Here is a 14,315-nt window from a genome sequence, read left to right on the forward strand (position 1 = left end):
GCTGTAGGCAATACTTAGAAGCTGATAAAGAATGGAGCCTGGTCTCTGGTGTTATTCTGTGGTTCTCTCTCTATCGAGCCCATGTCTAAGGTAACAGCGAGGCCATGAACTGCACAGATCCCGGAGCCTTTAGTTATTCCCTCTCCTACACAGCCTTGGCTCTGCCTTTAACATTCTAAGTCCCTCACACACACATACACCTCCACTCAAGGACAACAAAGCTTCAAGCAAAAATGGCCACTCAATAAGCTTGTAGCTTCTTTTAAACAAAGAGAAAATAAACTTCAAAGAATCAACATACAGGCTTGACACGGGGGTGTGGGGGAGCAAGGTTGATTTAAAATATAAACCAACTCACTGTCACTCCGTAAATCTATGGGGAAAAGGCCAGAACTGTGCTTTGAAATCAAGCTGAAAGTAATTCAGGCATCATGACATTGCTTCCCAAAATAACAAGCAGTATTAATGATCCAACACACTGTCCTTCAACTAAAATAAGAGAAGCTTTAAAAACTGCTTTGCCTCCAACTGCCACTTGCGCACTACTTCTCAAGATCCTGTTGTAATCTGAGGTAATCTTCTTCACTGTCCACTACACCTCCAATTTTGTTATCATCTACAAACTTAGTAACTATAGCTCCTGTGTACACATCCAAATAATTTATATAAATGACAAAAAGTAGTGGATCCAGCACCAATCCTTGTAGCACTCCAATGGTCACAGGACTTCAATCTGAAAAGCAACCACCAACCTCTGTCTTCTACCTTCGAGCCAGTTCTGTATCCAAATTGCTAGTTCTCCCTGTATTCCATGATATCTAACCTTGCTAATCAGTCTACCATGAGGAACTTTTTGAAAGCCTTACTGAGGTCCGTATAGATCACATCTACTGCTCTGCCCTCATCAATCCTCTTTGTTACTTCTTCAAAAAACTCAAGCAAGTTTGTGAGACATGATTTCCCATGCACAAAGCCATGTTGACTATCCGTAATCAGTCCTTGCCTTTCTAAATACATGTACATCCCGTCCTGCAGGATTCCCTCCGACAACCTGCCCACCACCGAGGTCAGGGACATGAGTTCGATTCCAGCCTCGGGTGCTCCGGTTTCCTTCCACAGTCCAAAGCTATGCAGGTTAGATGAATTGGTCCCATGCTAAATTGCTCCATAGTGTTCAGCAATGTGTAGGTTAGGGGCATTAGTCAGGGGAAATGTCAAGAAATAGGGGAGGAGAATGGGTCTTGGTGGGTTACTCTTTGGAGGATCGGTGTGGACCAAATGGGCCAAATGGTCTGTTTCCACACTGGTAGGGATTCTACGATTCTATGCTTCAAAGTCCTGAAAGGGGAACTGGGTGGAGTAGGGCTGGAATTCACTCATGAGTAATTGTCCAAACCTCATCCCACACATGAACTATGGATACCACCTGCCTGGACACCTCTAAGGGGCAGGCCAGAGCAGTTTCCTTAACCCGTCGGATAATTTGTGATCAGCACGGGGAAGCAGGCTCAGACCAAAGAACTGTGAAAGGAAAAGGTCAGGATAAGCAGCAACAATTTTAAAATATGTTAAAATTGCTTCCATTAATGCGCAGAACATTAAATCTATTATGTGATGTATTTCAACCTTGGATAACCTGACCAAGGTTAAAATTGACGAGTTGTTTCTGCAAGAATGTGTGATTTTGTACACATGTAGCTCCTCCAGGCTGTGGTCACACTGTGCTCAATGGGCAGTTTCCAGGGATGTACACTAAGATCAGCTGTACCTGGAGGACCATCAACTTGGTGAATTAATCTTTTTGGTCCGCTCAAAGCCCATCACATTCCAAGGCCCAGGAACTATGTGGTGGGAAGACACACTTAAGTTTGGGGCAACCAATGTAAAGTTACAATGAGGCAAAGTCCCAATCCAAGACTTTTCAGCATAGTACACTGAGAGGCTGAAAACTCCACAGTTACATTACAAAGAGTGTCCTATGTGAAGATCAAGAGAATTGAAAATGGATTGAGGCACCTCAACATTTTTATATTGTATATATATACAGTACATAGAGAAAAATGTAAAATTTGTACACTTTCTGTAATTTCAAATTTGAAATGTTTTACCCTCAAGCTGCATAGCTGAGATGGAAAGTATTTTGTAAATATTGTGTAGGACAATGTCAATAAGTTGAATTTTGTTGAAAGTTCTGTAACATTCAAGCTGATGTTTTGTAATGTACTTTTACAAATTTTACAAGTAAAAATGTGCCAAAAACACTAATTGCTGAATTAGCTGACCTCAGTTAAGGTGCTGCAATTTGATTCAACTCCACTGTACTAAGGAAATAAAAAAAGAACAAAAATAAACTCTTCCTGGATAGACTCTATTCCATTCTCCCTGTTCCTGTGACTCTGTTGCATCTGTTCTGATGATACCAACTTCAACAAGGGGGTCTCCAAAATGTCCACCTTCTTCCTCAACCAAAGATACCCCAACACCATCGTTGACCATCGATGGCCCAACCCATCTCCCACTCTTCAGCTCTCACCCTCTCTTTTCCTTCCCGCAACAGTGGTAGAGTCCCCCTTGTCCTCACCTACCATTCCACCATCCACATCCAGAGGATCATTAGCTGACATTTCCGTCACCTCTTGCAGAATGGCACCACCAGACACATATTGCCTCCCTCCCTGCCCCTCCCTGACCCTTCCCTGTCAGACCTCCACAAGGTCTGTTCCCTCTGGGACATATTGGTTCCGTCTTCCTTCACTCCCATACTCTTCCCACAGTCCCCACTTCCCTTCCAACTGCAGAAGGTATAACATACTCTGCCCGTTTACTTCCTCCACATCCAAGGGCCCAAACGCAGCTTCCAGATGAAGCAGCACTTCGCACAATGTAGTCTACCACATTCACTGCTCAAAATCTGGTCTCCTTTACATTGGAGAAATGAAGCAAGAGACCAGGTGATCACTTTGCAAAATACCCATGTTCTCACAGTAAAAAAGAGCATCCAGTTGCCTGCCACTTCAAAACCCCACCCTGTTCCCTGGCCAGCATCTCTGTCCCCTGGCCAGCATCTCTGTCTCAGTCTTGCTGCAGTGTTCCAGCACAAGCTGTAAGTACAGCTTTTCATTTTCCACTTGAGAACTCTGCAGCCTTCTGGACTCAATATTAGGGCATGAAGTACGTTTTCCCATGTCCTTATCCCAATCCACAGACACCAGGGCTTGTTAACACATGGTCTGCTACTATAAACAACTCATTATTAGCCACTAACAGTCCCCATTAGTAGCTATTCATTCTCCTAAACTGACTGTTATCCACTCCTTTGTTATCTAACTGCTCTTCCCTCTCTTTGGGCTCTATCTCCATCTGAGCTGAAAATGTGTTGCTGGAAAAGCGCAGCAGGTCAGGCAGCATCCAAGGAGCAGGAGAATCGACGTTTCGGGCATAAGCCCTTCTTCAGGATTTCTGAAGAAGGGCTTATGCCCGAAATGTCGATTCTCCTGCTCCTTGGATGCTGCCTGACCTGCTGCGCTTTTCCAGCAACACATTTTTCAGTTCTGATCTCCAGCATCTGCAGTCCTCACTTTCTCTTCTATCTCCATCAATCATTTACTCCTTAACCCCACTCCACAGTCTGACATCTGAGTAAAAAAACAACTTTTTCCGAGCTACCACCAGGTTCAGAGGAAGGGTCAATGCCCCCAAAATGTTAAGGATGAAGGGCTTATGCCCGAAACGTTGAATTTCCCATTCCTTGGATGCTGCCTAACCTGCTGCAGGGGTTTAGATGGATATGGGCCAAGTACTGAAAATGGAACTAGATTAGGATGGGATATCTGGTCAGCATGGCCGAGTTGGACCGAAGGGTCTGTTTCCGTCCTGTACATCTCTATGACTATGACTCATAACTGCTAGTTTGTGACTCAGTCTGGAGAATCTCTCTCTGTCAACCTTGGATGTGACCAAAATCACAATCAACCATGCTGTTCTCTAGACCAAAATAGTGAATAGCAATCCACCAGATTGAGACACAAACAGTGGTCATTTTAGTAGTGGACTAGAAACTCAACATCAGCATTTCAGGAGAGATACAGACAATAAAATGGAGAAAAGAAAAGACATATTCTAGGTATCTCCTTTGACATAATGTTTTCATGAACTCAGCAGTTCAAGAGACACACTTTCATGCAGCTGAACATCTCCAGCTGTATTTATCTTTATAAATCCCTTAGCCTCCTTCAAAACCAGGTACTCATTAAGTACTTTAGCACAAGCAGCACTTTTAAAAATAATATTGCTGTTGCTCTTTCTCTAGTGAATAAATTATATTCTTAAATTTTAAACATTCCCAGTTAAACTTGCCAGATTCAATGTGAAACGCTGCTCAATATAAAGTAACACACACTTGGAACAAATTAAAAATCACACAACACCAGGTTATAGTCCAGCAGGTTTATTTGGAAGCACTAGCTTTCCAAGCGCTGCTTCTTCATCAGGTGGTTGTGGAGAATTCTTCCACCTAATGAGGCAGCAGTGCTCCGAAAGCTAGTGCTTCCAAATACACCAGCTGGACTATAACCAGGTGTTGTTGATTTTTTAACTTTATATCTCAGATACACTGGTGGGTTTGTAGTATTTAGCAGATCTGAACCAAAATAATGATGGGGCAATGCAGATGGCCTGGTCTGAACTATCAAGGAAAACACTGAGTCGATGTTTCCATTGGTAGAGGAGACTGGGATCCAAGGGCACAACTTTAGAGTAAAGGGAAGACCTTTCAGAACGGAGATAAGGAGGAACTTCTTCAGCCAGGGAGTGGTGAATCTATGGAATTCGCTGCCACAGAAGGCTGTGGAGGCCAGGTCATTGAGTATATTTAAAACAGAGATAGATAGGTTCTTGATTATCAAGGGGATCGAGGGTGACAGGGCGAAAACGGGAGAATAGGGATGAAAAACTTCGATGGGCTGAATGGCCTAATTTATGCTCCAATGTCTTCAAGGTCTTATCATCTGGGTTTTGAATTCCTGACTATTGTCTCTGTGACACCTACTGGAAAGTATGCAGCATAGATATTGAGATATAGCTGTGACAAGCTGGGATGCCCCCATATTCAATCGTTGAAAAGGTGCAGAAAATATTTACAAAGACGTTGCTGGGATTGAGAGTTTGAACTGTAGAGAGAAGGTAGGCTATATTCCCTGGAGCATCAGAGATTGACGAGTGACCTTATAGAGATTTATAAAATCATGAGGGGCATGAATAGAGTGAATAGCTAAGGTTCTTTTTCCCCCTGGCTAGGGGACTCCAAAACTAGAAGGCATAGATTTTAAGGTGAGAAGGGAAAGATATTAAAGAGACATAAGAGGTAACTTTTTAATGCAGAGTGTGGTACATGTATGGAATGAGCTGCCAGAGGAAGTGGTGGAGGCTGGTACAATTGCAACATTTGAAAGGCATCTGGATGGGTACATGAATAGGAAGGGTTTACAGGGATATGGGCCAAGTGCTGGCAAATGGGACTAGATTAATTTAGGATATCTGGTCGGCATGGATGAATTGGACTGAAGTGTCTAATTCCATGTCGTACAATTCTATGACTCTAAGACAGCCAATGGAGAATGGCCAGTCTAAGGAGGACCACAGGGCAGCTTGCACTAAACTGAACTCATTGCTTCCAGGAGAAATCAGACAAAAGTACAATGGTCTATTGTTGCCTATTGTTTGTGTAAGGGATTTTACCAAACAAGTACAATATAATACAAACATGGAAAAATATGAACAATAGATGCTATTGAACTAATTGCCATAAGTCATTATTAAAGCATTATTCACAAATCAAAGTTAAATACAATTTTTTGAATGATCTGCTAGATTCTGAACAGTGACATGTACTTCAGCATTTCTTCGTGAAATTTCCTTTCATTTGAATTGGGAAGAATCATCACAATCAAGATTTACACATGCACTAATATGATTTTACAGCATTGAATTACATCAAATTATCAATCTTCCTCTCACACCATGTTAATCATTTAACATAGATGGAAAGAATATGTATGGTCCCCCTTGGTAATTAATAGTGTTTGTGGTTGTTTGTTATTTTTAGATATCATCATCATACACTGTGAATAATAGAAACAGATTTTGTGTTTTACCCCATGGTGTAAATAACGAATACACAGAGAAACGTCATGCATGCCTCCTCAATAATAGAGGAGAAAGTGAGGACTGCAGATGCTGGAGTACCAGAGTTGAAAAATGTGGTGCTGGAGAAACACAGCAGGCCAGGCAGCATCTGAGGAGCAGGAGAATTGACATTTCGGGCATAAGCCCTTCTTCAGGAATGATTCCTGAAGAAGGGCTTATGCCTGAAACGTCAATTCTCCTGCTCCTCGGATGCTGCCTGGCCTGCTGTGTTTTGCCAGCACCACATTTTTCAACTCCTAAATAATAGAACCTGGTCAATTTTCCATTTATTTTAATTGATAGACACAAAATCAAGTTGACACGTTTAAATGCAAATAATTTCTTGGCCAGTTTTTTCATATTTCCAAGAGCAGACAGGAAAATTAAAAAAAGAAGAATAAACTCTATCACATATTTCCTATAAGTTCAAAGCATTTCTCACACTTACACAATACTCATATTTAGTCCATTTCAGGCAGTCATTTTTAGTTTTATTTCAGTTAATGTTCTATCAAAAATAGTCAACTGATTAATTCCAAATAAATGTATTAAACATTCATTCCTGGGCTTTGTCAATCAGAAAGTATACCTTTGCTTCAGCAATGTTTACATAAAAAACAATCATGGCACTTGAGAATTTCACTGAATGTTTTGATGTGATTTGTTGTCATATCAATGTAAGCAGCATATTAGAATTTCTCAAGCACAAAGGTTATCTTGAAGGACAGAAGTAGGTTATAAAAGAACTGACTGTACCAATGCAATCAGGAAATAAGCCAAAACAATCTGGGGGGGGAAAGCTGTGGTACTTAAACTGCGGTATATTCACCCACTTCCTAAATTTTGGAGTAGGTTGATCCATTTCTTAATGAAAAAAACACAAATATTGAATGGTGAAGTTCTGACTGATTGTTTCACTCCAAAATCTCATGGTCGTTGGGAAAATATTCCAAACTGCAGAACTGGAAGTGGATAGCGCATCTGTTTATGTGTCAGGTACAATCTCAGTGTAAATATTAAGTTAATGCACTGGCTATATGTCCCACATGCAATAGCGCAGTGGGAGATCACTGTGCAGTCTTCTATCTCAGTAGCTGATGTCAGGATCACAACAAGACTGTAGTGATTAACACGTATAGAAGGTACAATAGTGGCTTGGGTGTTGAGACTTTTCTGTATATAGACATCACATTGTATTTGTTCCCTAATTATTGTGTACATGATATGCATTTGTTGGGACGACCTCCTTTGAGCTGATATGTATGACTTTTCTCTGTGTATTCATTACTTACACCATGGGGTAAAACACAAAATCTGTTTCTATTACTCACAATGTATGATGATAATATCTAAAAATAACAAACAACCGCAAACACTATTAATTACCAGGTGACCATACATATTTTGCCTTGATATGCTTTATATTCAGCTGTTGTTGCTGAATGAAGGGGATTGAGAAACATGTCACCTGCATTAGCAAAAATGTGGTGGTGTATTAGAGGTTAGTCATTATTGCTCGGTAATGTGTATGGTATGTTTTGCATTCCCAAGCTAATGAGACATAACTGTGGATGCAGCATCTACTGGTGTCCCCTTGAAGGAATGACTTCATGACAGTGAGAAATGACGTGATACTTGTGCACTCATGGAGTTGACCATGAAGCTATGGAACAAGAAGCTTGTTGATGATAGCCTCGCTGATTTGACTGTTTGTAAAAAGCCAGTATCCTGGGGCTGGGGAGTGGAGGTACAGGTTTGAGAGTCACCTTTCGTCCTGAGAGAGAACGGTCCACAATTGTTGATGTTCCAGGGAGTAGAAATTGCTCTGAGTGGGGGCTGGCAGACGTGGCAGGGCAATTAGAATAAACAAAGCAAGGACATGATGGTCAGGTGGGTGTGTCAGAAACAAATGAAGATGGCATTGCCCTGATAGCCCAGCTACATCTGGGAGAGCATTCTCCACATACATCCCCATCGCAGCAGTTTAGCTACTTGTCCATGTCCACAATTTGACTATTCTTTCCTCTTTTTACAGCATCATCCTATTGCACATGGATAGCAATGAGTTGAGGGGTGCGTAGTCAAGTTATTATATTTTACATTAGGATTAAACCTCGACACAACATTGTGGGCCTAAGGGCCTGTTCTGTGCTGTACTTTTCTATGTAAGGTACAGCAGATGACAACAATCCTGAGAATCCTGTGTGGCAGCTCTTATGAAGCTCTGATTGGTTATGGCATTGGATGGGCATTTTGAACAGATCGATAGTCTGCTCTCTGAGTGCTCTTGTTGGGCAGTGAGCAGGGTAACACTCCTGACACAGTTTTGGGGCTGATGCACCGGAGTCATTTGCCACATTTGAAGGAGATAACCCTTTGGTAGACAGGATCCAACCTTCCACTTGACCACACAGAGCTGTGGCAGCTGGGACCTCCTTTAGATGCATAACCAATGGGAGTCCCTGAGAAATGAATGCCAACCTGTATAACTTCCCTTCCGGTGATCCTAGACAACTTGAACATGAAAGAGTGAAACTCCTTCTGATTGACAAATGCAGCTGGCAGTTCCCAGATATCCTGAATGGTCACGTGTGTGGAGTTATTTCTGTATCTGTGGGAGTCAGGCACTGACCTTGACGTCCACTTCCCAAGTGGCCAAGCCAGCAGCATCTGTTGTGGTTCTAATGAATTTGTTGCCCACCCCCCTGGCATAGCTCAGCTCCACATGCACCAGTGTGCTACATCCTGGGAAATATCACACATGTTCCCCTTTGGAGACCTGAAATGAGCTACTGGTGAAGAGGTTCAGAGTCACGGATACCCTGTGGATGACTGGCATGGGTTCCCTCCAAGGCCTCAGAGGTACAGGTGAATGACTGCCTCTTCAGAAAGCTGTATTCATGTCCAACATTGCCTCTTGGCCATCTGGAGATAGTTAGTGTGCATTCTGAACATGCACTGGTGCTCCTCTGCTCTGCAGTGATGAAGATTACCTCACTTAGATTTCTACTGACCTCTCTTCTTCCTTGGCTGCTGGCCTTATAGCCTGTGTATCTGTGTGACCAAGCCATCCTCCACTATCCTCCACCAGCCGAACTGCAGAGAGACTGGGTGTAGCGCATGAGACTCATTGCAGATCCACAAAGGGGACTGTGTGGAGGTGGCAGACAATGATGTGTGCACATCTGTGGTCATGGTCTTCATTCCTATAGCACCTGGAGTTAACCAGTGGAATTGCATGACCCTCCCATGGGCCATGTGCAGAACCACAATGGCCTCCTCCCTCATCTCCAGTAATTTGAAGGTTTCTCACCCGATCTCCTGTGAGGTAGCAGGTTCCTATAGATGGGCACAAACACTGATCTGCAGCTTCCCTGCCTGTTGGCCTTCCAAGTGTGGTGGAGCTGTCTCCAATGGACACACAAGACAACACCACTGCAGTGATAAACATCCCCTATGCGATGGAGCCTGGATTCCCTCTGACCTCTTCTCTCTCATCACTTCTAGAAGTGCCACCAGTTTGCTGTGCTGCCTCATGACAATCTGAACAAAAGCTTCACCTTATCAGTAGCCCTTTGCAACCCAAGCATGTACCATACTCTATACAGTACTACCATATTCTATCTGCTGGTCAGAGCATTGAGTACAGGAGTTGGGAGGTCATGTTGCAGTTGTACAGGACAGTGATTAGACCACTTTTGGAATATTGCATGCAATTCTGGTATCCCTCCCATCAGAAGGATGGTGTGAAACTTGAAAGGGTTCAAAAAGGATTTACAAGGCTGTTGCCAGGGTTGGAGGATTTGAGCTATAGGGAGAGGGTGAATAGGCTTGGGCTGTTTTCCCTGGAATGTCAGAGACTGAGGGGTGACCTTATAGAGGTTTATAAAAACATGAGGGGCATGGATAGGATAAATAGACAAGGTCTTTTCGCTGGGGTGGGTGGGCCCAAAACTGGAGGGCATAGGTTTAGGATGCGAGGGGAAAAATTTAAAAGGGACCTAAGGGGCATTTTTTTCACACGGTGGATGTAACGTGTATGGATGAGCTGCCAGAGAAAGTGGTGGAGGCTGGTACAATTACAACATTTAAAAGGCATCTGGATGGGTATATGAATTGGAAGGCTTAAGATGGGATATGGACCAAGTGCTAGCAAATAGTATTAGATTAGGTTAGGAAATCTGGTCTGCATGGATGAGTTGGACCAAAGGGTCTGTTTCTATGCTGTACGTTTCTATCACTCTATGAGTCTATTAGTGCTATGTTTGCATTTGACCCAATTGGATCAGGTACCACTGCATTATTCTGCTGATATTTCACAGTACTGTAAACTTGAATAAGTCTGCTTGTAGATTGTGTGCAGGTGTACCCACACACACAACACACACTGTGTGAAACATAAAATTTGTTATCATTGAAAAGGAGTTGTGAAGGTCTGACTTAGGCTCATCTTAAATTCTTAATTTTAGAATCTCTTAAGCAACAAAGTGATCTGGAAACTTTTGAAGATGGCTGCATATCATTAAGCTATACTTGTGTAAAACTGAAGCACAGTGATCAGGCTGTCTCATTCTCATTTAGTTTTGTATCTGTTTGATTCATTCCAGGACTAGGGAACATTATCTTGATTTATATTTAGAACAGCATTGAGGGAGGCTGTATTGTCAGTGTCATAATTTTTTACAAGCTCGTTATCATATCCACGCTGACAGAACCAAGGTCTAGCTCAGTATCACCTGTCTTGATGCCTCCACTGGTACTAAAATATTAGACTGCATTTCAGATATTCAGTACAGAAACTTCCTCCAAATAAATACTGAGATCAATTCCAGTTCCAAACCCCATTTCCCAGTTACACTATCCCTGACAACAACCAGAAGTAGAAATGAGAAAGTATTGGAGAAACATAGCAGATCTGTCTGCATCCATGGTTAAAAAAGAAGTTAACATTTTGAGTCACTTGACTCTTCCTGGGAATGCAATTGAAGAAGAGTCATTGGATGTGAAACGTTAACTTTGCAGCAGTTGCAACTCTATTTCTTCCCCCACAGATGCTGCCACATTGTCTGAATATCTCCAGGATCATAAACAGAAGTTGGTGGATAAGCTCAGCAGGTCTGGCAGAATCTGTGAAGAGAAATCAGGGTTAACGTTTCGGGTCTGATGACCCTTCCTCAGAATATCTCCAGCATCTGCAGTATTTTGCTTCTATTGGAGATTAAACTAATGTGTTCACGACCTTGGTGTCACATGTGATCTCAAGATATGCCTTCCACCTCACATCCACATTCTCCCATCAATTGTTACTTCTCCTTTTCTGCATCTATGCGTCATTTATTTTTGTAATGCTCCTGTAAATCATCTTTGGAGATTTAGTGATGTTAAAGATACTATATGAATGCAAATTGATGTTTTGGAGTGAATAAATTATGGCTTTTTTGACTTGAGAACATAACTGTGATGAGGCTAATGGCTGAGTGTTACGTGTTGTCTACAGCAAAGCCTTCAGAAACCGAGTTCTCCTTTCCATTATATTGCTTCTTCCTCCTTTCCTCTCTTCAGGGTGCTTTCTTATGATTCAATGAGCCTTGACAGACTTCATGTTACTAATCACTTTCTCATCAAGTGTTGACGTAAGAGCTATAAAAGAACAAATATTCTGATTTTGCCCTCCTTCGTCCAAGTGTGGTGAGACCATTAATAGCATCTGTACTGGTGACCTTACAGCACTACTGTGCCATCTAAGTAAACCTTCCTCCTAGGTAATAGTGGGTACTGCAGATGCTGGAGAATAGAGTCAAGATCAGAGTGATGCTGGAAAAACACAGCAGATCAGGCAGCAACGTAGAAGCAGGAAAATCGACATTTCGGGCAAAAGCCCTTCATCATCCTGATGAAGGGCTTTTACTCGAAATGTCAATTTTCCTGTTCCTCAGATGCTGCTAGACCTACTGTGCTTTTCTAGTACCATTCAAACCTTCCTGCCTGGCATGCTCCAGATATTCACTAGAGCTATCTGAGGAGACTGCAGGCATTTTCCACCCAGGCACCATTTCATTCACAACGTGTGGAAACATGTTTTTGAATCCACAAATTACCAGCTAAATTTTAAAACCACCTCCACATGTTACCATGGAAACTAGACCTTTATTTTCCCTTCTGTTATCTATTCCACTTCTTAAGGATGGATATCACTGGTCATAAATATAGCAATCAAATGATTCTTATTGAAACTGTTACTTTTATTAAAATCAATTCTGTCCTTCCTTCCTGTAGGCTGTCGGAGTATTGATTGTCATATTCCACTAACCCTCAGACAAGTGGGTGAGCCTTGACTGTAAGTATTCTGAGGCAGCTTTATGTGAGGCACTAAAGTAAAGCTCAATACTTTGTTGACAGTGATCAGGAGTCAGAATCCTGACTGTTTTTATGTCCTCTGTAGATTAGAGACCCTGCGGGTAAATCCAGTATCTCTGCACTCACTCCAGCTGAGCTCAGCTAAGCAAAACAAAAAAAAAAATTCAAACCTGGGCTTTCTGATCAGTTCAGGAATAAGGAAAACTGTAAATTGATGTAGTTTGACTTCAGCAGGCATTTGAATGATCAGCTAAATTTATCCCCACAATGACAGTGTGAAGTTGCACATTATCACATTGGCAGCAGTAATTATGTGAATTTTCAATGTAATTACCTCCAAAAAAGAAACCTCTGTCAACTACCAAGAGGAAAATCCAGCCAATAATCTTTAATAATTATTGCCTTTGTTAACAGCTAATTGTTGGCTTTGTACCCTTTTTAATGTTATAAATTTACATCTCTATCTCCACAATGATTGATGGTGTTAATTTTGCTTTTGCAAAATTGCTTTTTCCTTTATCTACTCAGGCAAACAGTGTCAAGATGAAAAGTTGCAAAGGATGTAGATAACTTCACAAGCTGAAAACAAAATCTTGTAGTTTTAGAAATTAATTCACAGGATGTGGGCATTGCTGGCAAGGCTCGCATTTATTGCCCATCCCTAACTGCCCTGGAACGGGCAACTTGGTAGTTCAGCGGTTAGCAATGTTGCCTCATAGCGCTAGGGACCCAGGGTTGATTCCTGCCTCAGGTGACTGTGTATATGGAGTTTGTATATTCCCCCTGTGTCTGTGAGGGTTTCCTCCCACACTCCAAAGACGTGCAGGTCAGCTGAATTGGCCATAGTGTTAGGACCATTAGTCAGAGGGAAATGGGTCTGGGTGGGTTACTCTTCGAAGGGTCGCTGTGGACTTGTTAGGCTGAAAGGCCTGTTCCACACTTTAGGGAATCTAATCTAATCAAAAGCTGCCTTTCTTTTAGGTTTTAGAGACACTATCAGTGCTGTTCAGAAGGAAATTCCAGGGTTTTGTCCCAGTATCAGTGAAGAAACAGGGATCAGCTAGATCAGTGTTTATTTGATGTTTAGATTAGATTACTTACAGTGTGGAAACAGGCCCTTCGGCCCAACAAGTCCACACCGACCCGCCGAAGCGCAACCCACCCATACCCTTACATTTACCCCTTACCTAACACTACGGGCAATTTAGCATGGCCAATTCACCTGACCCGCACATCTTTGGACTGTTCTTGATAATTAATAAATTTGACTGTGATTCATTTAACATTCATGACAATATTCAGTCAGTCTTACTTTATAAAAGCTTAACATGAAAAAGTTCCACTGACAATTACCTAATGCAAATGTGTAAGATTATGGAGTTGATTAGCAACAGCAACAAAGTGCATTTGGATGGCACTGTAACATGGTTAAAACATTCCAAGGCATCTCACAAGAGCATCAGCCTAAGAAGGGGACATTAGAACTGGTGATCTAAATAAAAACTAAAGGAACTACGGATTCTCTAAATCAGAAACAAGAACTGAAATTGTTGTAAAAGCTCAGCAAGTCTGGGAACATCTGTGGAGAGAAATTAGAATTAATATTTCGGGTCGAGATACCCTAGCTCAGAACACTAGTGATCTAAAGCTTGGCAAAGGAGGTAGATTTTAAGCATAACTTTATAGGAGTAAAGGTGGAAAAGTTTAAGAAGTGAAGTTCAGACTTTAGGGCAGGATAGATAAAGATATGGCATCTTTGGTGGGACAGGAACATA

General features: G+C 42.0%; 1 long non-coding RNA gene across 1 annotated transcript in view; it reads left to right on the forward strand.

Annotated features, from left to right (window-relative positions):
* Positions 1–7,629: 7,629 nt before the first annotated feature.
* LOC132815286 (uncharacterized) overlaps positions 7,630–14,315 on the forward strand; it is a 44,273-nt gene continuing 37,587 nt past the window's right edge. Inside the window, exons 1-2 of the long non-coding RNA XR_009644634.1 lie at positions 7,630–7,684; positions 12,460–12,520. This is a non-coding gene — a long non-coding RNA (uncharacterized LOC132815286). The remainder of the gene's footprint in view (positions 7,685–12,459; positions 12,521–14,315) is intronic.

The sequence above is a fragment of the Hemiscyllium ocellatum genome, chromosome 4 (genome assembly GCF_020745735.1).
Source record: "Hemiscyllium ocellatum isolate sHemOce1 chromosome 4, sHemOce1.pat.X.cur, whole genome shotgun sequence".
NCBI classification, from domain to species: domain Eukaryota; kingdom Metazoa; phylum Chordata; class Chondrichthyes; order Orectolobiformes; family Hemiscylliidae; genus Hemiscyllium; species Hemiscyllium ocellatum.